Here is a 25,228-nt window from a genome sequence, read left to right as displayed (position 1 = left end):
GCTCACCCAAATCGAAACTCGATTTATACTCGGTATTTCACTAGAAATAGAATATACACATTTTAGTAAAAACGATGTACAGAAAGATCTGCTGGTCGGATTGCTCTCAAATTTTTTCTACAGAAACTAGATTCAAATACGAAACTAACCGAACAAGTTCAAGTAAATCGGATATGTGGATCAAAAGTTATTTCTAGTTGAAGCAGACTGTGTCAACCAGTTTGAGTAGGTCAAAACTTAGTTGAGTTGACAAAAAGCTACTCGAGAATAAATCAAATCCATTCGAAATTTTCTTAGATCAAACACTAGATATTCTAGCAAGGTTTTGAATGGATTAAACTAAGAAGAAACTTCATAGACACATGAAATTAACAAAAAACCAAAACCAAGTATGCAGAATATAAAACAGAGAGAAAATTCTGAATCAGCAACTCATCAACTTACGAAACTTGATTTTAATTACATAGATGAGTTTACAAGATACCTCTCTAAAGCATCCAACAAGGATTTCCACAAAATCCTAAAAAAGCTCTCTCTCTCGAGTTTCTCTAACTCACTGCTGCGTTCTGCGAATTTATTTATTGATTAAATGTATTTCAGCTTAGTTAAAGCACAAATAGTCAATGCCATGTTCGAAAGTTGTAAGACCACTGGGAAAACTCTTGTTTTGCACAGTGCGATCTGGGAAAAATATTGTCATGTATTGTGGAGCATATTTTTCTTATATGGTCGCATTTCATACATGCTCATTACATTGCACGGGTTGCTCTCTATAGTGAACGCCGATCCGTCGATCCTGGAGGCCGTGGGCGATCGTGAGGCGCCCCACCTTTCTGATCCAGGGCAGCAAGGCAAGCATCTATCATATTGCACCGTGTCAATTCAAAATCTAATATGTTATCTACGCTTATGTATACATTGCATGTGTCGGGTACCGAGTTGGGTAGAACCTATGCCGATGCATTCTCCTATTTCGGTCACGTGTCATATGTTATTCCTTGGAGCCTAGTGGTGTCGTCGAGGTCTAATTATAGTTCGCTATGCTTAGTGGTACTTAGGCTTTCCGGTAGAAGTCGACGACGGCGTCCACCGTTGTCGCGAGCCTAGGACTTATCACCTGTTCGCATTTGTGGTTATGTTGATGATGTGTCGGTTTGGTGAGTGGTGAGTTGAGACGAGGTGTGGGCGGTGTTAGGGGTGTCATCTGCTCACGAGGAGTCCTCAGGCAGTTCAGGGAGGGAACCCGGACACCGTAGACCGCTTGCACCGGTTAAGCACCGACCGTCGGTGTAGAGGGCTTTAGCACTTACCTTACTCACCACATGCTGATATAATGGTAGGCGAGCCGATTACCTTCGTAGACGTGGTCATGTGGGCCTCGTCATAGACGGTGTGAGTCCGGTTTGAGTCCGGGCTTTTAGCGGTATTAGTTTGCTCGGGGAGTAGTTCTAATACCGCCGTGCCGAGCTATGGTTGATCCACATGGTTGGGCCTGATTGGGAAAGGTTGTCACGGGTACCCCCTTGTGTGCATCTTAGCGGGTGGCACAAGACGTATGGTCCCTGTGTCGTGTGGGTCCAGGAGTATCCCCCTGCAGGGTGTATAATCAGTTCGAACTGCCGCGCTCTCGGTCATGAGCATCGCTATCGCTTATCTCCACCGAGCAACCATGTTTTGGTCGTAGAGTTTCGATGTGGGTTGTGGCATGGTTGGATTGGGGTGGTTTGGTCAGTATGTGGTTGGTGGTTTGGTGGGAATGGTTTGCTTTTATACACTTGTTGTTCATATATCTGTTCTGATCAGTTGGTTGGCAGGGTTTGAGTCGGTGGTTGGTTAAGTCAGTTGCTTACACCTAGAGTCTAGGTTGCTTACCGCTTAATGAACTTAAACATGTCTTAATCCTTGCTACAGCTTTAAATGCATGATCCTTGGAGTCGAGAATATATATACTCATACTGTATAAGACTTGCTAGTACCTTCGTACTAAGGGGTGCTGCCCTTAAGTTGCTTTCAGGTTCGCAGGTTGGCGAGGAAGAGGCAGTGTTCGGCTACTTTGTGCCTGCCGATCAGGGTGGCGGGCAGGAGTAGCACCTTCTACTCCGAACTCCGGCGCTTTTGGTATGGAGCCTAAGGGCATACGGCTCCATACTCTTTTGTTGTATAGGTTTTTCTTCCGCTGCATAGTTGTTGTTGTTCCTCTTTTGTTGTAAATTGTGGAAGCAGTTGCATGTTTAATAATTGTAATCCAGTTTAATTATTTGCTCTCTATTAAACTGTGTTGTGATATTTGAGTTGGAAGGCATGTGTTCTGATCCTGGGCACAAAACACGTGCCGGGACTACCGGAATGGTATTTTGGTTAATCATCGCGGTTGTGATTATGAATAATGATCCTCCTGATGATTAATTAGAATACTATTTGGACGGTTCCTCACAGAGAATCGGCGGAGGCGAGGAGCTCGGCGGCAGATAAAAAAAAATAACTGGCCAAATTGAACAAGAGATATATGACAGGTGGGTCCCGCCAAAAATATGAGCACTAGATAGTCTGGTGATGATAGGAGTGAGCACCGGACAATACACCGCAGTAATTAATAGAACCTTTGAAATTTTGAATCTCCACTGAAATCTGAACACCGGATAGTCCGACGTCTAACCTTAAGCTCATCGGACCAAATTATCTTAAAAATTCCAACAAGCACACCGGATGGTCCGGTGAAGAAAACTTTGAACTCGTTGGACTATTTCTTTTCACTGTGATTTTTCTGCCTCTGATATGAACACCGGAAGGTCCGGTGAAATTAACTTAAAAAGCACCTGACAGATTTCCAGAGACCTTAGCAAATGCCAACAGCCAAGCACTGGATGATCCGTTGAGATTAACCACGAGAGCACCGGATCATCTGGTGAGAAGGAAAGATTTCTACTAAACTAAATTCTCGCGCTGAGTCCAAACTATCAACAACACACAACAAAAACACATGTTTGGACCTATTTGAGTGAAATCTCACCCTCTCAAACACTCCTTTTCAAATATTTGCCAAAAGGCTTTCTTATAATAATTTCAAAATAGACAAATAAAAACCAAAGAAAGAGGAGGAAAACTGCAAGGAAATGTTTGATCCATATTGCCTGTGAATTCAAAGATTAAGGCTTTAAATTCGCTAGGACATAACTCAATAGGCATTAACCACTTATATCTTTCTAATCACACTTATAGAGGTGTTTTTTCACATGGAAAGCGAACAACATTCTCAAAAAGTGATATTATCCTTTGTGATCTCTACGGCCAATGCACATGCAATGCATAACAAGTACACGAATGTAAACATGAGTGCAATTATATGGCATATGAATGCGTAGCATAAATTAAACTATCTTATCATATTACTTCCCTTCTCAAGCTTCTTCATAGTGACCCCAACAACATGCCTTGAGAGAAATTAGGGAACCACCATCTTAAGCAAAACCCATGTTCACCACTATCTTGAGAATGTTAGACAAGTGCCCTATCATGAATGCATCTATATGACCAAGGCATCACATGACATTAAAAGCATCTATAACGTTTAGCTCACTTCGTGGCCTACTAAAAGTGGCTTCATCTAGAGGTTTTGTGAAGATATCCGCTAATTGATCTTCCGACCTTACACCACTAAGAGATATATTACCATTAGCAACATGGTCTCTAAGGAACTGATGACGGATATCTATGTGCTTTGTGCGAGTGTTGAACCAGATTATTTGCAAGTTTTACAACAGTCTCATTGTCACAAAGGAGTGGAACCTTCTCTAGATTAATACCAAAGTCTAACAAGGTTTGCTTCATATAAAGGATTTGAGCACAACATGCTCCGACGGCTATATATTCGGCTTTCGCAGTAGACAAAGCTACGAAATTTTGCTTTTTAGAAGACCAAGAAACAAGGGACCGCCCTAGCAAGTGGCACCCACCCGAAATACTCTTACGATCCACACGGCATCCGGCAAAGTTCGAATCCGAGTAACCTAAGAGTAGAAAACTAGCACCTTTGGGATACCACAAGCCTATGCTAAGTGTATACTTAAGATATCTTAAGATTCATTTTACGGCACTAAGATGAGATTCTTTAGGATTAGCTTGAAAGCGAGTGCACATGCATACATTAAATATAATATTAGGCCTAGATGCGGTAAGGTAAACAAGAGACCCAATTATAGAACGGTAAAGCTTTTAGTCAATTGATTTACCCGATTGATCCAAGTCGAGATGTCCATTGGTAGGCATTGGAGTCTTGATTGGCTTGCAATCATCTATCTTCAATTTCTTGAGAATATCCTTCGTGTACTTCTCTTGATGGATGAAAGTCCCTTCCTTCAATTGCTTGACTTGAAACCCAAGGAAGTAGTTGAGCTTGCCAATCATTGACATCTCAAACTCTTTTGACATCAAGTCCCCAAATTCCTTGCAAAATTCCTTGTTACTAGAACCAAATATTATATTATCAACATAAATTTGACAAAGGAAAAGCTCATTGTCGATATCTTTGTGAACAATGAGGTTTCCACCCTCCCGATCTTGAATCCTTGGATGACGAGGAAGTCATGTAGGTGTTCATACCAAGTTGTTGGGGCTTGCTTGAGTCCATAAAGCGCCTTGTGCAACCTATACACATGATTAGGATATCTACGATAATCAAAACCGGGTGGTTGTTCAACATATGCAAGTTCATTTATATATCCATTTAAAAATGCACTCTTCACATCCATTTGGTATAATTTTATATTGTGATGCGAAGCGAATGCAAGAAGGATACGTATAGCTTCTAGTCTTGCTATGGGAGTGAACGTTTCGCTGAAATCCAAGCCTTCCACTTGTGCAAAACCTTGAGTGACTAATCTTTCCTTGTTTCGAACCACCACACCATTTGTCTTGTTTGTTGCGGAAGACCTACTTTGTACCCATGACGTTCTTGTCTTATGGCCTCTATTCAAGTATCCAAACTTCGTTGCGGGTGAAGTTATTGAGTTCATCTTGCATTATCATCACCCATTCCGGATCCTTGAGGGCTTCTTCTACATGAGTGGGTTCCACACAAGAAATGAACGAGTAATGTTCACAAAATGAAGCGTATTGAGAATGAGTCCTTACTCCCCTTGATGGACTCGCAATGACCAAATCAATTGGATGATTCTTTGAGATATGAGTTTGCTTCACTTGTGGAACTTGTGGTGTGTCTTGCAGTGGTCCAACGTCTTGGGCTTGAGATTGAGTTTCCTCTTGAGAGATGTGTGTATCATGTATAGGAAGATATTGATGTTCCTTTGCTTCATTTTGATCCACTTGGGATGCTAAGGAAGTATGTGGAGTGGAAGTAGTAGGAATGTCTTCGTCATTTTCCTTATGCTTGATATCACCAATGGCCATCTTCTTCATCACTTCTCTCAATGGTTCATCACCTACATCATTACAAGTAATGCATTCTCCTTGGGAGCCATTAGATTCATCAAACTCCACATCACATGTTTCTTCAACAAAACCGATGGAATTGTTAAATACTCTATATGCTTTGGAGTTAGATGCATAACCAACAAGAAAACCAATATCACAACGACGCTCAAACTTCCCTAGGCGTTCTCTCTTTTTGAAGATAAAGCACTTAGAAACAAACACCCAGAAATAGGAGATATTGGGTTTCCTCCCAATGAGAAACTCGTATGGCGTCTTATTCAATAGTCGGTGGAGATACACTCTATTTGACGCATGGCATGCCATGTTGATTGCTTTCACCCAAAACTTCTCTAGCGTGCCATACTCATCCAACATAGCTCTTACAAGTGTAATCAATATCTTGTTCTTCCTCTCCACCACACCATTATGTTAAGGAGTGTAGGTAGATGAAAACTCATGCTTGATGCCTCTTTCTTCACAATGCTCTTCAACTTGAGTGTTCTTGAACTCCGTCCTATTGTTACTTCGGATCTTCACCAATGTTGCTTCAAACTCATTTTGAGTCCTCTTTGAATTTTTTGAAGATCCCAATGGTCTTGCTCTTGTCATCTAGAAAGAAATTCCAAGTGTATCTTGTATAATCATCAACAATGACAAAGCAATAGAGATTACCACCAAGACTTTTGTAGGTGGTTGGTCCGAAGAGGTCCATGTGCAGTAGCTCCAAGGGCCTTTTTGCAGACATCATAGCCTTGTAAGGATGTGAGCTTGCAACTTGCTTTCCTACTTCGCAAGCACTACACAATTTGTCCTTCTCGAAGATTACGTCCTTCAAACCTACCACCATTCCGTTCTTGAGTGCCCGGCTCATTCCAATATGAGCAAGTCATCAATGCTAAAGCCAACCCAAGGATGTCTTGGTGAAGAGGCACGTTGTCAAGTTAGCTTGATTAGATGAAAAATCCACAGATATATATATATATATCCATGTCTAAAGCCTCTAAAGATTAGATCATTATGCTTCTTGCTAGTAATTACAACATCAATATCACTAAATAAGCATGTGAAGCCTAAATCACATAGTTGAGCTACTGAAAGTAAATTGAAATTAAGAGATTCAACTAAAAGTATATTGGAGATGGAGAGATCATTGGAGATCGCCACCTTACCCAAACCTACCACATTTGCTTTTAAGTTATCACCAAAGGTTACTTTCTCATGTTCGCCCACTTCATCTTCTTGTTTGGTTGAGGGCAATCATATGACATGTAGCCAAGTTCATCACAATTGTAGCATCTCTTCTTGTCTTCTCCACCGAACTTGTCAAATTTTTTTGGGCAAAATTTGTTCTTCTTGGGATCATAGTTGTAGCCCTTCTTTTGGAATTTGGAGATCATCCTTGTGGTTTTTCTCATGAGAAGAGCAAGATCAGTGTCGGAGTCATCATCATCATCACTATCTTCTTCATCGCTTTCGCTTGACGATGGGAGCTTTATCTTCTTCTTCTTCTTGTCAACCATCTTTGCCTTGAGAGCAAGGTTTTTCTTGATGAAGACTCATGATCTCCAAACAAGAACATGTCATGAGCACATATCTTCCCAACGGCGTCGGTGATGGTCATGTCATTGATGTCCCTTTCATGAGGAAGAGATATGACAATGTTATATTGCGGCTTCGGAAGCACCATCAAGATCCTATGAATAACTTCTCCTTGAGACAATTGAGTTAGTTCAAGAGAGTTAATCTCTTATACAAGCATATTCATGTGAGAATACATATCATTGCACAATTCATTTGGAAGCATCTTGAATTGATTAAGAGCATTCATAAGCACATGATATCTTTCCTCACGAATTTTCCTAGAACCCTCATGAATTTCACAAAGAGCGGTCCAAATCTCATTAGCACATTCCTTGCTACGAATTCTAGAGAAAACTTCTTCACTAATTCTCTGAAATATAGCATTCTTTGCCTTAGCATTCCATCTAACTTGTTGGTCGGTAAAAGGGTGATCAAACCCAATGGAAGCGGCTAGCCATGCTTCGGGAGAAATCGCCTCAAGATTGCTTACCATGCGAACTTTCCAATAGGCGAAGTTCATTCCATTGAACCTTGGCACGCTACTCCCATTCCTTGGGGCCATTGCTCTAGGATTTTAAGCCTATCAAGAGCATGAGGCTCTGATACTAATTGAAAGGATCTAATAGCCCTATAGGAGGGTGAATAGGGCACTAATAAAAACTTAAACCAACTACCGTATTCTAAAACAAAGAGCAACCTTAGCCTAGAATGAATAAAAGCAACTAGACAGCCTAGCAAGCTATAATGATAAGAACAAACATGCAAGCATATAGAACATAAGTAAAGTGCGGAATTGAAACTTGCATGAAGTAAATGCTAGAAGCAAAATGCGGAATGTAACAAGAGTAGGGAAAGAGGACACCAAGTTTTTTCTGAGGTATCGAAGAGTTGGCACTCTCCACTAATCCCCGTTGGAGCATCCACACAAGAATGTCGCTCCCCATTGAGTCACCAAGACTCAAGTGCTCACTAGTGATTGCCACTTCTCTATCTCCGAATTGGTAGGCATCAAACCAAGTACACGAGCTTTCTGGGGCTCCCACAAGACCCTCAAGAGCTCTCCGAGAACACCTACAATCTCACAATCGGCTAGGTGTTGCCAACCACCAAGAGTAATAAGCTAACTGGTTCACTTGATCCCTATCAAGCCTAAACAACAGCTAGATGCACACTTGCTACTTTTGAAGCACTAATGAAGTCCTTAATCTTCAATTAAGAACTTGCAAATCACCTCAAGTGATCTCCCTTGCTTCTAAACGACACTATCGGAGGATGAACTCCACAAGTGGGGATCCGGAGGGACCCCCTTTAAGATTCGGCCGGCGGGATGATTCTAAATCTACCTCGTACAAGAAATAAATGAGAGTAAATGAGATGCAGGCGGGATGAATGATCGGATGCTAGAGGAAATAAATGCTCAGGGGATTTTAGATAGGTTCAGGCCGCACAGAGCGTAATACCCTACTCCTGTGTGTATGCTATAAATGCTCTTGGAATGCCTCTCTGAGGATCTCTTGTGTTACAAGGATTTCTGTCTAAGTCTAGAGCTTCGTGTGTCTTGTTCTTCATTAGCTTGTCTCGGTATTCTTCAACTCGTGAGACTTGGTCGACCTGAAGCACCCCCCTTCTTCGAGGAGCCCACCCCTTCTTATACCCCGTCGGGGCGGCCTAGCGTGCCCAGAAAGGAGGGTGCGAGTTCCAAGGACCATAAATGGAAAACAACCATCATGGGCTGCAGCTTGATGTTACGCGTGGGGGGGGGTTGAAAACGCGCCCCCGTCCGGTCCTGTTGTCATCATCCCGCTTTTCAGTGGGTGCAGCAGGGAGGGCCCACCGGGCAGCCACCAAGCAACCCCGCGTGCCCTCCCGGTCAGAGCAATCCTGACACAGCAGGGCGGTAGGCGATATGCCTCGAGCCCTGTGGCGATATCCCGAGGCGCGCTGGATGACATGCAATGGGACCCGCCACATTAAATGTCCCCACGCCCCCCTGCCAGGCAGTGGGAGGGACTGACAGCAGGCGTGGGGGGAGTGGTTAGAAGTGACAGGCCACGCTCCCTCTTAAATGCAGCATCGGGCCTCTCACCAATTAACACCTCACCGCTGAGCCCTTGTGGGGTCCACCGGCAAGAGGCTTCTCAAGTTCTCGGGGAACTCTGGGTGCTCGGGAACTACTATTCATAGCCCCGAGCACTCTCTCCTGAATATGTCTTTTCTTGGTCCTCGGGGAACTCAGGCACTCGAGGACCACTGTTCATGGCCCCGAGCGCCCTCTCCCGGAACTTGTACTTCTCGGGTCCTCGGGGAACTCGGGTACTCGAGGACCACTGTTCAGGGTCCCGAGCACCCTCTCCCGGAACTTGGTCTTCTCGGTCCTCAGGGAAAAGTCCCCGAGGGAAGGCGCCATGTGGCACTCTACCGTCCTGGCCTCGGGACTCGGGGATCCCTGGTTCCCATGGCACCAATAGACACCAACTGTGTATAAATACTTCTAGGTTGCAAGAAAGACGTATGAAGTCAAGTGAGGGGGTATATATAGGCTAGAGGTCCAAATCTAGCCGTTACCTAACCACTTACATTTTCTGTGAACACCGGATGGTCCGGTATACACGCCTCTGTCATCATCGGACAATCCGGTGAGATTACTTTTCTTCACGTGTTGTCTGCCATCTGTCAGTAGCTATTGCAAAATGGTCTGGTGTTCCTTCTCATAGTATCACCGGACAATCCGGTGACTTATAAATCATTTCCCAAAAGTACAAAGTCACTGTTAAATAGTCCGGTGATAACTTCCTTTACATCACCGGATAATCTGGTCAGTTCAACTTGGATTTTCTTCAGAAAAATAGTGCTTCTGTTAAATAGTCTGGTGTATGTGTCCTTTTGATCACCGGATAATCCGATCAGTTCAACTCGGATTTTCTCTGAAAAATGACTCTTCTGTTAAATGCTCCGGTGCATAATTTCTTCAATCACCGGACAATCCAATGAGGTCATTTGAACCGATCACTGAGAGGGAAAATAGTCCGGTGAGTTTAAACCTTCTCACACCGGACAATCCAGTGAGAACAAATTTTCTGGATCCCGTCCAATTCAATCGACTTTGAGTTCTAACTTCTCAACTTAGTGTGTTTGTTTGTGTGCTTTGCCGGTAATCGTGCGATTAGTCGACAACGCCCTGGATCAATTTGAGGAACGTCAAGACCAGGAGCTAGAGTGCACTGAGGAGCAGCAAGGAGAAGGCAAATGTCCTTGATCATCTTGAACCTATGATTTAAATTGTTTTGTTTTACAAAATTCCATGCAGTGTCTGTCAATATGATGGGTAATCACCAATATTAGGGTTTTCCCTAAATTTTCCCTTACCATCCCTTGGAACCTAGATAGTTTGTGGTTAGATTTCTTAGTCACATGCATTAACTGACGAATCTTGGATCAATGCCATGGATGAGGAACTTGAAAATTTTGAATGCAACAAAGTATGGAAGCTTGTCGCACCTCCTCCGGGTCATACACTTATTAGAACTAAATGGGTTTTCAAAAATAAACAAAGTGAGAATAGTGTTGTTGTTAGAAACAAAGCTAGACTTGTAGCTCAAGGTTTTACGCAAGTAGAAGGGCTAGATTTTGAGGAAATTTTTGCTCCGGTTGCTAGACTAGAAGGTATTAGAATTCTTTTAGCTTTTGTTGCATCTAAAGCCTTGATATTATATCGAATGGATGTCAAAAGTGCTTTTCTGAATTGCTACAAAAATGAAGTGATTTATGTTAAGCAATCACCTGGTTTTGAAAATCCTAAATATCCAGATTATGTATACAAGTTGTCTAAAGCTTTGTATGGTTCAAAACAAGCCCCTAGAGCGTGGTATGATAGGCTTAAAACCTTTTTGCTAGGAAAGGGTTTTGAAATGGGAAAAGTGGACAAGACGTTGTTTGTGCTCAAGCATGGTAATGATCAACTATTTGTTCAGATTTATGTAGATGATATCATCTTTGGTTGCTCTTCTCATGCTTTGGTGTCCCAGTTTTCAGAAATGATGAGCAGGGAATTTGAGATAAGTATGATGGGTGAACTAACATAATTTTTGGGACTTCAAGTCAAACAAACCAAAGAAGATACTTCTGTTCATCAAAGTAAGTATACACGAGACCTACTACGACATTTTGAGATGGAAAACAGCAAGCCGATCATGACACCTATTGGAGCAACAACGACACTTGATCCTGATGAAGATGGTGAGCCAGTTGATAAAAAGAATATAGAAGTATGATTGGATCACTTTTGTATCTCACCGCTTCAAGGCCAGACATACAATTTGTTGTATGCTTGTGTGCATGATTTCAAGCTTCTCCATGTGCTTTACATTGACAAGTTGTCAAACGGATTCTAAGGTATCTTCGTGGAACTCAAGATTTTGGCATTTGGCTTTTTGCTTCTTCATCTATTAGCTTAAGAGCTTTTTCTGATGCTGATTTGGACGTTGTAGAATTGATAGGAAAAGTACATCTGGTACATGTCATTTCTTGGGTAATTGTCTTGTTGCATGGTCATCTAGGAAACAGTCCTCTATTGCACAATCTACTGCTGAATCTAAATATGTAGCTGCTGCTAGTTGTTGTTCACAAATTCTTTGGATAGTTGCTAAACCTAAAGATTATGGAGTTAATTTAGAGAGTGTTCTACTTTTCTGTGATAACACTAGTGCTATAAGTATTGCTAAAAATCCTGTCCAAGATTCCCGGTCTAAAAACATTGACATCAGATTTCATTTTCTTAGAGACTATGTTGAAAAAGGAAACATTGAACTTCTTTGTGTGAATACTGAATACCAATTGACAGACATTTTCACAAAACCTTTGGATTCTTCTCGGTATACTTTTCTTCGGGGAGAACTTGGTATTATTCATCCTATGGGATTGTTTTGAGGGGGACTTCTTATATCTTTGGAACTTGTCAAAGTTTATAAAAATAAGAAAACAATGAAATCTGATGAGCATCATATCTAATACATATGTTACTTTTGAAGCCAGTGCTTATTCTACATAGGAGTTTTTGCACTTTCATATCTACGTGTCTAATTGTGTACTTTTTGTCATAACTTTTTAAATTGAATGACAACTTGAATTAAATTTTGTCATTGTTAAACTCTCTTGATTACTTTAATCTTTGATATAAATGATATATGTGAAAGAATCAGAGAAATGAAGAAGTGCTAAATAATAGTTGATACACAAAAGATCAAGGAAGTATGCACTGTCGCACTTCTTTTTTTGAGACTGCTTATCATTGCACTTTGATATGAACTTGGAAGAAGTCGTATATGACCAAAATCGTTGTCTTAAGCTTATGATTGTCATTTTGATATAGGCTTGGTATGGTTGGATAAGATAGATTGGGCATATAATTTCTTGCAAAAGAATATGAGAAGTTCTTGATATCATAATTGGCATCTTGTTATATGTCTTTTTAATCAAAACAATGACATACTTTTGGTATTCATGTTTTTGATAGCATATAAATTGAGGATTTGAGCGATTGAGATTCGAAGATCATGTCTGGCAAATAAATCATTAATTATACTTGATAAGTTCTGTTCACACTATAGTTTTACATGTGTAGATGAGTTGGTGCAAGTATTCTTGGTAGTGTGGCTTGGTCGAATATTTGTCATATATGTGGATGAATTCTGATGCTCATTGAAATAATTGAATTAACAAGACTTGATTCTCTCTTTTGAATTTTTGATGAAATTATTGCCAAAGGGGAAGAGAAAGTTGCTCCTTTTTTTGCTTCAAAGGATTTTTTGCTTTAAAGGGGGAGAGAATTTTTTTTTCAAAGGATTTTTGTTGATCTTTTGATTTCACTTTGCGTTTGATTTTAAAATCGAATCATGTCTATTAAAACATGTCCGTTAAAAGGTTGCCAATGTTCACATGAGGGTTGCCAATGTATTCATCAAGGGGGAGATTGTGAGATCATGTGATGAAAAATTAGTTTGATTGATGAAATTGGCAGAGCAAAGTGATTTAATATAATGACATTTTGTTGATGTTCATGAGTTGCTAAGATATGCTTGGATAGCATAGTTGGTTTGATGCATGATCATTAGTTAGGTATGCTTATGTTAGCATGTTGGTTTTTCTTGGAGTCTACGTGGTGTTTGCGTGAACTAATCTCTAGTCAAGTCGGGAATGACTTATGCTCGTACTCGATTGTTGTTTGATTCATGTGCAGGTGTTGCTCGAAGGCGAATGTAGTTGATGAAGGATCGACGAACTATGTTCAGGGAGAAACTGAGGTTCGGCGACTAGGTTCAGGAGGAACTGAGGTCGTGGTGATCGAGGATGTCATGCGGGACGTTCGAGCTGAGAAAACAATGCATATGGACCTGGCACGTGGGAGTCATGTGGTGGCTGTACTCGAGACAAGAGTTAGTGTCAGAGACGGACTCTGAGTTGGTTATGTATATGCATGTATGCATGGGAGATGTGCATGCATGATTACATAAGAGTTGTTGGCTAATTAGATTAATTAGCGAAAGTTGTTTGTCCTCTTGTGATTAGAGGGGGATAGAGACTAGATTGAATACGATAGGGAATTCTAGTTCAATTTAGTCACGTTTGTGCGTGTGGCTACCCTATAAATAGAGAGGTCTGTTCTCGAGTAGCTTTTTGTGAACTCGACTAGGTTTTGATTTACTCGATACTAGTTAACAGAGTCTGCTTCAACTAGAAATAACTTTTGATCCACATATCCGATTTACTTGATACTTATTTTGTTAGTTTCATATTTGAATCTTGTTTCTACTGAACAAATTTGAGAGCAATCTGTCCAGCAGATATTTCTCTACATCGTTTTTACTAGAGCTTGCGCAATCTGTCTCGAGTAGAATACTGAGTTTAATCGAGTTTTGATTTGGGTGAGTTTTGATAATTGGTCCACCGTGGACATGGACTTGCCTCTGTTTTGCTTTGTGACATCATAATCAAGATTTTTAGTACAAAATTTGTTTGATTTATTCTCTGAAATTAAGTAAAACTTACAAAAAAAGCCCCTAGAACTTCAAAAGCTTATACTTTTGGCTCGTAGCTCCGATTTGGGCAATTTTCACACTCAAATTTTTGTATCGATGTGTAGAATCTTTTTCTATGGTTTTTTTTACCTAGTTTGCTTACTATTTGGTGTACTGTTCTTAGTAGTTCCTTTGTGTATGCTTTTCCGGTGTGCTGTTCAAGAGGTGAGTAGTTCGTGAACCTGCAAGATCAAGCTTTTGAAGATTTCGAGCAACCCTTAGCTGAAGGCAAGTGTCCTTGAACATCTTGCTCCTACTTTAGGATTCATATGTAGTTAATTATCCTTTATTGCATGCTTGTCTAATTGGAATCCCATGTTAGGGTTTACTAGCTTTGGTATGATTATCCTTATCGCCGTTGATGAATCATGGGTAATGAGAGTAGTAATGCTAGTTTTGTCATGGTTAGGGTAGTTCTTAAACTCAAGAAGAATTGGGTCTGGTAATTTTGTAGCAACATGATAATAGAGATCCTAACATGATGTTTGTGTGATGATGGTGTAGGAATACACGTGAGTGGGAAATGCATAGTTGGATTATGGTTGTTCCTGTGTGGGATCCTAAGGACTGGTTCTTGAACATCTAACCAAGTTAAACCGCATAACCACGAGGCTTATATGGGTATGGCTTGGTCAACTAATTAGCCACCCCTCCGATTTTGTGGGCACCAATGGACGGTTGAGTGGCACAAGAGGGGGCTTCTATAGCGATGGAATCATCTGTTAGCAGTGAAATCTCAGTGGGTGCCTACGGATCAGTAGGAGCTTTATAAAGGCCTTGTACTACCCCAACTCCACACCCTGGAAGTGTGAAGCAACACGGGAATCACGACTCGGGGGGAGAGCTGTGAAAACTATGCAAAGTATCAAACTGATCAACCAGTCGTGCTCACGGTCAAGAGCGGGCTTGGACTTCTTCTTGATTAGCTGAGATCATGGTTTTGGTATGGATAGTCGAGGTAGGCAGGTATTGGAATTACCTTGTGAGTCTTGGTAGTGGATAGAATCCGATGAGTCATTCCTTCTTTATATTGTCGTGTCTTTGCACTTAGTAAATAGGATATCTGTTGTAAGAGTTATAGTTCATAGTTGCTTAGTGCAGTTAACTAGTGTCTAACATTTCCTTGACTGAAGCCCCATAACATGTTTTTCCCTACACTCGTAGAGTACATTATGTACTCACACCCGTTGCCCCCTTTCTTGCACCCCTTTGCCGTTCAAAAGCCGTCAATGAAGTTGCATCCTTCGATGAAGATGACTTCGACTCGAAGCTCCTGTTCTAGGCTGGTTTCCCCCCGGTTGATGCCTGCGGAAGATGGAAGACCCTCTAGCGCCAAAGCTCTCTTTTTTCGCTGTGTTTTCTTTTAGACCCTCCGGTCCTTTTGTAATAAGTTAATAACGTTACTGTAATAATGGCACTATAATGATACATGGATGATGTAACACATGTATGGAAACTTGATCCTGGCATACATGTGTTGTGCCCGATTTTATTCCTTTAAACTGGGTGTTACATACAAGGACGACAAGAAGGCTCTATTTTCCACCCATCAGTTTCAAGGTGCTACTGGTGCGTGGTGGTCCAACTATCTAGCCATGCACGCTGCAAATCACCGTGTGTCTTGGACTGAGTTTTGCGGAGCCTTTAGTGACTATCATATTCCCAAAGGAATAATGGAAATCAAGAAGCGGGAATTCCAAGACCTCTAGCAGAGAGGCAGATCTGTTATGGAGTACGTGTAGGTGTTCAACCACCTTACACAATATGCATCGGAAGAGGTTATCACCGACATGAAGAAGCAATATCATTTTGTGAATAGCCTCTCCTCCAAGATGCAAGACCACCTATCTGCTCATGAGTTCACCGACTTTATGAAGTTGGTGAGCACCTCCCTCACAGTTGAGTTCAAGATAAAGAACCACCAGGAGGAGAAGAAGCGTAAGAGAATCCCGTCACCTTCCATGGGCGGGAGCTCTCAATGTCCATGGACGGAGAGTCAACATCCTCCATCACACATGCCGACTTTGGCTACACCACGACCAATGTGGGTAGTGCAACATCCATCCTCCTTTTCATAAGGACAACCTCCAAGACTTGCAATGTAACACCCTAATTTTTCCAATTCTAAAATTTCTCAATATTTGATAAGTTCAAAATAAGTTTAAATATTTTAAGAGAGAGAAAATCCTATTTTATATGAAAGAAGATATAAATGACATAGGATATAAGTGAATATTTTGCATTCATGCTGAATTAGGCAAGTAGTATTTTTATTTGATTTTTGATGATTTTATTTGAAGAGTTTTTGCCTGGATTTTGAATTTGAATTTGGATTTTGAATTCATAGGAAAAAGAAAAAGAATAAAACCTCTCGCAGGCTGCCTTTATCCTTTTCGGCCCAGCCCCTCCTCGGCTTCGGCCCAGCCACCGCCGACTTCCTCTCCCACCCGGGCTGCCTACCTCGGACCATCTCCGTGCGCCAGCCCACGAGCCGAGCCACTCACCGAGCCGCTGACATGCGGGTCCCGCATGTCAGGACCTTCTTCCTCCTCAGTCGGACTCCGACTCAGACACGGGAACGCGGCGGCCACCATTTTCAGTTCGAATCCGAGCCCAAACCGAACCCAAGAACTTCTAGAAAGCTGCCAAATCAAATCCCCGGGATCTCCTCTATCTTTAGCCGGCCTTATCTCTAAGGAAATCGTGGAATCGAGCTCGGATACAACTCCCTGCCGCCGTGTCCGAGTTGATCTCGCTGCACCGTCGCCCTGGACACCCCGAGATGCCTATATAAGTAGAGCCTCCCTCCCCGAACGCATCTCAACCAGAATTCGCCAAAACCCGAGCCTTAGACGCCGAGCTCAGAGCTTGCCGAGCCGCCCTCGCCACCGCTTCGACCGAGCTCGCCGCCACGCCGTTCCAAAGCCTTGCAACGCATCCCGAGCCCACTATTGCGAGTGCCTGCCACCACAGAAGCTTTTCCCGTCGTCGATTTGGTCTCTGCGCCGCCAGAGAGCCTTCTCCGACGAGTTCCCGAAGCAGCCGCCGCCCCCTTCTGTTGCCGACCACCTTCCCGTGCCGTGCCGCCTTCGGTAAGCCCCAAAACGAGATCGTCGTTTCCTTCTCGATGTGTTCCGCCTGTCGTCGTGATCCAAGGCCGGCGACGAGGTTAGCGCTTGTCTCCGGCGAGTCGCCGCCGTGCCCGAGCTCGGCTCCGCCGAGAACCACCGTGCCGACCGCCCAAACCTTCCCCAGCCGTCGGATCTGAAGCCCTCGGCCCAGATTAGATCTGTTCTTACCCCTTCTTTCAACCAACCAGAAGCTGCCACATGTTGCCACTTAACCCAGTCAGTAGCCATGCCATGTCACCCATCCACCTCAGCCGCCACCTCAACCTTTCTGCTGATGTGTCACCCCTGTCACCATGCCATGTCAGCTAGAGCTACCCAGTCAGTAATTCAAACCTTTTTCAGTATAAAAATAAATCTGATAATTCTTTTAATTGGTAATTTTACAATTTAGCCCCTGAACGTTTCTAAAATAACAAAAAAGAGCCCTATCTTTTTGCAGTTAGGTCCCTATACTTTTTCATAATTACATTTAGGTCCCTCTATTTTTACAAAAAGGTCCCTGAACTTTCTGTTAATTCAGTATAAGCCCTTTTCTTTTTCCAGATTTAACCCTAGACTTGTTTTAGCCCTAACTTTTTCATCGTAGCTCCAATTTAAGCGATTCTTGCGCCGATGGATTCGTTTTTCAGTACTCTTTCTTTTTAGCTAGTTTTTAATCTCGTTGTTCTTTTGTTTTGTGCTCTGTTCTTAGTGTATCTTGTTTGTTTATTTGCCGGTGATTGTGCGATTAGCCGATAACGTTCCGAATCAATTTGAAGAACATCAAGACCAGGAGCAGGAATACACTGAGCAGCAGCAAGGAGAAGGCAAGTGTCCTTGATCATATTGAACCTACGTTTTTAAATATTTTGTTTTACAAAACTGCATGCATTGTTTGTCAATATGATAGGTAGTCACCTATGTTAGGGTTTTTCCCTAGATATTCCCTTATCATCCCTTGGAACCTAGATGGTTTATGATTAGGAGTCTTTTATGGGTAGATTGCTTAGCCTTGCTCTTGGGATATTGGGAAGTGTCATAATTTTGACTAATGAACAAATGCGGTAATGATGGTTAATATGATGATATTTTTAGCAACATCGAACCTTAGGTCGTGAGCATAGGGATGTTGGTGATAGTTGTCATGGTTATGACGTTGGATTAGTGTTTGCTCAAGTAACCTAAGTAAGGACCGGTTCGTGGAGCGACAACCCAAGAAGTAACGTACCAACCACGAGGCTGATATGGGTAAGGCGTGATATACTGATTAGAGTCTATCCAGTGTGCGTTGGGTCAGCACAAAAGGGGGCTTCTGGGTAGGAGCTTTGCTTGCGTAAAGCCTGGCGGTAAAATCTAGTGGGCAGACACACACTGGATTAGTCTCTGGTTAGTGGAAAGTGTCATACAGTGATTCTTGGCGGCACACCACTGGCGCGTGTTAAGTGTCTTGAAAACACGGCAACATGGAATTCACTGACTCGTGGGTAAAGTTGGACAACCTCTACAGAGTGTTAAACTGTTATAACAGTCGTGCTCACGGATATGAGAGACTTGGATCCTCACATGATTAGATGGTGGTTTGGTTTTGGTTCTGGTACAGGGAGTACTAGATGGTGTGGTTTTGGTTCTGGTACAGGGAGTACTAGATGGTGTGGTTTTGGTCTTAGTACAGGGAGTACTAGACAGTTGTGGTATGCAGGGTCGGGAACCTTGTATGCTAGATGATGGATTGTTGGGTTACATTCATTTAATACTTGTCTAATGCTTTTGAGTCCAAATGTGTTTTCATTACTCGCATTTACACAAATAATACCTCGTGTCAGCCTATTCTTGATATAAGCCTGCATGTCATTATTTTCCCACACTTGATGAGTACATTATGTGCTCACCCTTGCTTTCTCCTACAAAAACATATGCTGCTCAGTGGAAGACTTTGAGGATTTTCAAGACGACGACCTGGTGTTCTAAGGAGCGTGTCTTCCAGTCGGTGCGTGTGGAGTATTGGTCGCCAATGCTTTCGTCCCGCTACCGTCGTTTAGATGATGTCGTTTAGGTTAATTTTGAGGTTGCTTAGGTGAAGTCTTTTATTGTAAGAAGTGAACGTTTAATTAAATAAAATATTGCTTTTGTTACTTCACCTATGACGTCCTTATGTGTGTTAAACTTCCTGGGCACACATAAGCCGCACTTGGTTTTGGCCGTTAAAACCGGGTGTGACATGCAGGATCTCAAGAGAGTATGATAAGTGACCCTGGAGGCCCATGCTACAACTATGGGAGTGTCGGGCACTTCTCACGGGATTGCCATTTTCCGAACCTGGGAGCTGTGATGACTGCTCCAAGACCCCTGCTATTGGTGCAACCCCTCAGCAAGCCTCCCAGACTATGCAAGTTCCCAAGCACGGTCATGTAACCTACACCATTGCCAAAGAAGCTCACGAGGGTGCCAATGTCTTGATTGGTACATTGCTTGTGAATTCTAATTACACCATTGTCCTTGTTGTTGTTCTTTTTGATTCGAGAGCTTCTCACTCTTTCATTATGAGGAGTTATACTCAGCATCGTGTGCTAAAGATTAGCACTGCCCGTGCACCCTATCTTATAGAGGCACCTGGAGCCAACATTCTTACCGATCAATATGTGTCGAAGACATCGATTATTATTAACGAGGTATCCTTTTTTGTAAAACTGATGGTAATTGATGCCAAGGGGATATATGTCATTTTCGGAATGAATTGGCTCACCAAGAATAAGGCCATTATTGATTGTGCTCAGAGGACTGTCACACTTGATGATCTATCCGGCACCCTGAAGCTTAAGGAAGTTGATCCTAATCTTTATCCTCTGAAGGTTGTCACCACCACGGATCTCCTTAATATTCCTGTCGTGTGTGAATTTCCCGATGTCTTTTTGGAAGAGTTGTCAGGAATGCCACCCAACTGAGAAGTTGAATTCTCTATCGAGCTTTTGCCTCGAATGGCCCTGATTTCAAAGAGGTCATATTGGATTCCTCCAAATGAGTTGGTGGAGATGAAGAAGCAAGTCCAGAAGTTACTCTCATAGGGATCATTTGCTCGAGCTCCTCACCTTGGGGATGCCCGGCGGTCTTTGTGAAGAATAAGGACCAAACTCTGCAGATGTGTATTTATTACCGTCTGTAAATGAGGTCACTGTCAAGAACAAGTATCTGCTTCCTTGGATTGATATTTTATTTGATCAATTGACCCATGCTCAGGCTTTCTCCAAGATTGATTTGAGATTGGGCTATCACCAAATAAAGATCCGACCAAAGGATATTCTAAAGACGGCTTTCTCTGCTCGTCATGGGCTTTACAAGTATACCGTTATGTCTTTCAACCTAACCAATGCACCAACATTTTTCATGTATTTGATGAACACGGTCTTCATGGAGGAACTCGACAAGTTTGTCGTGGTTCTCATAGATGATATTCTCATATGCTCTAAGACGGAAGAAGAACATTTTGATCACCTCTGATTTTTTCTTGGCCAATTTCAAGATCATCGTCTCTATGCCATGTTTAGCAAGTCTGAGTTTTAGCTGAAAGAAGTCACTTTTTTGGGTCATGTCTTTTTCGATAACAGAATTGCTATTGACCTGAGCAAGGTGCAAGAGGTTCTCAACCGGTTCAACCCAAGAGTGTCACCGACATTAAGAGTTTTCTCGGACTTGCTGTTACTACCACCGGTTCATCGAGAACTTATCCAAGATCTCTAAGCCCATGATAGAGCTTTTGAAGCAAGGGAGTGTATTCGAGTGGTCAAACAAATGAGAGTCAGCTTTCCAAATCTTGAAGAACCTGCTCATGACCGCTCCTGTTCTTGCTCAGCCTGAAGTAGATAAGGGTTTCAACGTCTATTGCCTATGCTTCACGCCAATTGAAGTGCCATGAACAGAACTACCCAACTCACGACTTAGAGCTTGTGGCAGTTTTGCATGCTCTTAAGATTTGGCATCACTATCTGCTAGGCAATCTTTGTCATATCTATACGGATCAAAAGAGTCTCAAATATATCTTCACTCAAGCTGACCTGAATATGAGACAGAGAAGCTGGCTCGAGCTGATCAAAGACTATGAGCTAGAAGATCATTATCATCTTGGCAAGGCAAATGTTGTCGCCGATGCACTGATCTGAAAGGCTCGATGCAATTGTCTCTCGCTGAAGCCTAGAGTCACCATGCTTTGTGATGATTTCTGAAGGCTTGGACTTGAGATGGTTTTTGAGGGATTTATCGCCAATCTAGAGATAAAATCTACTATACTCGACCAAATTAAGGAAGTTCAGCAAAAAGATAAAGGCATGGAGAGGATTCATGACAAGATCAAGGAGGGGCAAGACAAATTCTTTACCCCAGATGACGAAGGTGTCTTGTGGTTCGGGAAGAGACTAGTGGTCCTTATAGTTCCTGAGTTGAGAAAGAAGATTCTGGATGAAGCTCATGATTCGTTGTTATCCATTCATCCTGGGAGTACCAAGATGTACCAAGATCTCAAGCCAAGATTTTGGTGGACCCGCATGAAGCATGAAATCCCTCGATATGTAGTTGAGTGTGATGTTTGCTGGAGACTGAAGGCCGAACACCTCAAGCTGGCCGGTACGCTTCAATCCTTACCTATTCCCTCCTGGAAGTGGGAGAAGATTGGTATGGATTACATTACCAGACTACCTAAGACCTCCCAAGGGTGTGACTCGATCTGGTCTGATGAGCCCACGGTTCCCTCGGATACACACATGGTGAATTCATTCCTTATTGTTCATATTTTCTTCATAGAGAATAAAATACTACTAAGTTTTGTGTTGTTTTGTTGCTTAGGAACATGGGAGAAGCACCAAAACCTTACCTGAACATCACCCCTTGAAGGTTAAGTCTAATTAGACTCGAGGCCAAGCTCTAGTCATGGTCGTGGTCATGGTCGAAGCTGTGGTTGTGGTCGAGTCGTAGGATAGCACATCAGTAAAATAGACATAACACTCTCATACGAAGTTCCTTTTAGGCAATCTTTGATATTCTAGAAAGCTTACGACGAGCCCTTTCCAATGGATATGAGCTCAACCAAATATTTCTTATAGTTTAATCAGAGTCATTAAAATAAGGTGCTACGTCACTATTTTAGACCCTGCCGGGTCTTGTAATCATGTCAGAGTCGGAATCCAGGTTATGTACGCCTCTTTCCATGCCTGTACAACCCTAGGTTGACCTCCTCACAACCCTAGCCGTCATAGTTTCGCTTGAGTTTAGCTTAGATTATTCTATTTTAGATAACTTCACCGTTTATCGGTTTGTTGAACCCCAAATCGAGTACTTCATTGGTAATTAGCAATATCCAGATTGCATCTACCTATTCTTACTTGTGTTCTCAATTCTATTGTAGGAAAAGCCTTCTTGGTGAGGTCAACCGCATCTTGGCATGGTTGATAATAACAAAGTAGTGGTGTAGTGGTTGCGAGGGTTCTCGATCTGTTCTGGTCGGAGCCTTTGGATCATCAACGTCAAAACTCCACCAATCGACTTATCATATTACCTTCAGAAGATTGAGCAAACACGCATCAGGGTCATTGTGGACCAATTGGCCAAGTCAGCCCATTTCTTTCCTATCAAGACCATGTACTTAGTCAAGCAGTATGCAAAGCTATACCTCACTCAAGTTGTTTGCCTTCATGGAATTCTAAAGAAGATCATCTCCAATAGATGCATCCAGTTCACCTCTCATTTCTAGAAGAGCCTTCATGAAGCATGGGAACTGAACTCTTCCATAGCACCACCTAACATCCTCAAACCGATGGTCAAACTGAGAGGGTGAATCAAATCCTTTAAGACTTGTTGCGAGCCTGTACTCTCACATATGGGAAGAAGTGGGAGATTTGCTTGCCATTTGTAGAGTTCTCCTACAATAACAGTTACCAATCGAGCATTAAAACATCACCATTTGAAGCTCTTTATGGCCGATGGTGCCAAACTCCATTGAATTGGTCCGAGTCCGACGAAGGAGCTTTTCTTGGCCCGAATTTGGTCAGAGGCTAAAGAACATGTTTTGACCATTCGCAAGTGTCTTCTCATGGCTCAATCTCGTCAGAAGAGCTATACGGATCACTACCGATGAGAACTTGTGTTCACTACTGGGATTTTTTCTATCTCAAGGTGTCTCCTCAAGGGGGTTTGATGATTTCAAGTCAGAGGGAAGTTAGCACCTCAATATGTGGGACCTTTCCAAATCATCACTTAGTGAGGAGACATGGCTTATCAGCTGGACTTACCTCCTCCCTCTCTGCCATTCATAATGTGTTTACATATAATGTGTTTCACATCTTGCATCTGAAGAAATACCTTTGAGTCCCAACCGAAGTCACTGAAGTTGCAAACCAAGAGTTGCAACCAGATCTCTCTTATTGCAAGCGACCAGTATGAATTTTGGATGAAGCGGAACACAAGACCCGATATCACTCTATCAAGTTTGTTAAAGTGCAATGGAACAATCACTCAGAAGATGAGACTTCTTGGGAGCATGAGGATCGAATCCGCTCTGAATTTCTCGATCTTTGTGACAACATGTGAGTATTGTTTCCATTATGCATATGTTGAGCATCTCACATATTAGTAGTTAATTATCATGTTGGTCAAAAACTTCGATCCCAAAGGATCCCACTTAGAAACCGTTTCGGCCAGGAAAATACACTCCTGGCGGTCCAACCATGCCTCTACCGGTCTGAGCACCAGAAGCGTTCAGAATTCATTGTACTCTCTATTCCTAGGCGGTCTAACTGCCTAAGTCTCACAGTCTGACCGTTGGAGCCCAAAACTCTCTATATGATTAGCGGTCTAACTGTTGTACTCACGGTCCAACCGTGTTGCGTTCTAAGTAGGCTTAGTTGCGGTCTGACCACTAGTGCACATGAAGATCCGATGGTCATCTTTTCGCCCCTCAATGAAAACCGACATAAATCTTTTCCAATTACGGAAAATTCCAGTGTGTTTAATCACCGTCACCTTCTCTGTGAGTTTGCTGAATCTCAGGATGAGATTCTTTTTTAAGGGGGGAGGTTTGTCACATCCCAAGGAGTTAATTATGTAATTAAGTATGCATAATCATTATGGCATTATGTTTTATATGTATAATTATTATTTTTAAAGCGTTTGATCAGATTTTGAAGGTTTTACGTTTGGAACCTTTACACATTTTCCCCACCCAAATGTAAGTAATTTTCTGAGTGGAAATGGGTTAGAGCTATTTAGGAAAAACCGTAAGGACGTTGGAGGAGAAGAAGAATAGGAAAAACAAGAAAAAGGAAAAAGACCACTCGTGTGGTCCAACCAGGAGCTTCTGCGGTCTGACCGCCAGAGCACAGAGCCACTTAAGTGCATCGATCACTTTTTCTCGCTCTCTCTCTCTCTCTCTTTTCCTCTCTCACTCTCTTCCTCCCTCAACCCTAGAGAGAGAAGGAGAGATCCACCTCGACGTGTTAGATGACCGAAGATCGACAAGGAGAACTCCGACGAGCTTCCCGAAGGCTTCCCTGAGCTCATCCCCTACGTCCTCTTCATCGGAGGATTTTTTATGAGCGTTCATTCACCTCAAGCCTGTACGCCACCCTGGAGCCTGATCTCCAAATCAAAGCTTCCCTGGAGTGATCTCCTCCAATAGAAAGTTTCCCTACACTAGGTGAGACATCTCCTACTGTTTTCTGGTCGTTACCAAACCCTAATCGGTCCCCATTCTATTTAGACTTGAGCTTCAACCTAGCCTAAATCCCATCCATGGAGCTTTCCAAGTTTGCCTCAGTGAATGTTGTCCAAACCATCCTAGAAGCACTCAACTGGTCGGCCTAGAGCGCTTTGGTACCTTTCATGGTCGAAGGCATCATCGGAGCCTTTCCACGCGACCTCACCAAGGTGCTACCACCAGACCCCATGGTCGGAACCCCTAGGGGTCCGGTCTGACCACCACAACAAAAAAACTCTCTGCACATCGATCGCCTGACTGCTGCCAAACTGCTGGTCCAACCGCTAGCTGCTCAA

This window comes from Phragmites australis, chromosome 18, assembly GCF_958298935.1.
Source record: "Phragmites australis chromosome 18, lpPhrAust1.1, whole genome shotgun sequence".
Classification (NCBI taxonomy): domain Eukaryota; kingdom Viridiplantae; phylum Streptophyta; class Magnoliopsida; order Poales; family Poaceae; genus Phragmites; species Phragmites australis.
The sequence above is the reverse complement of the archived record's forward strand: the minus strand, read 5'-3'. Positions refer to the sequence as shown.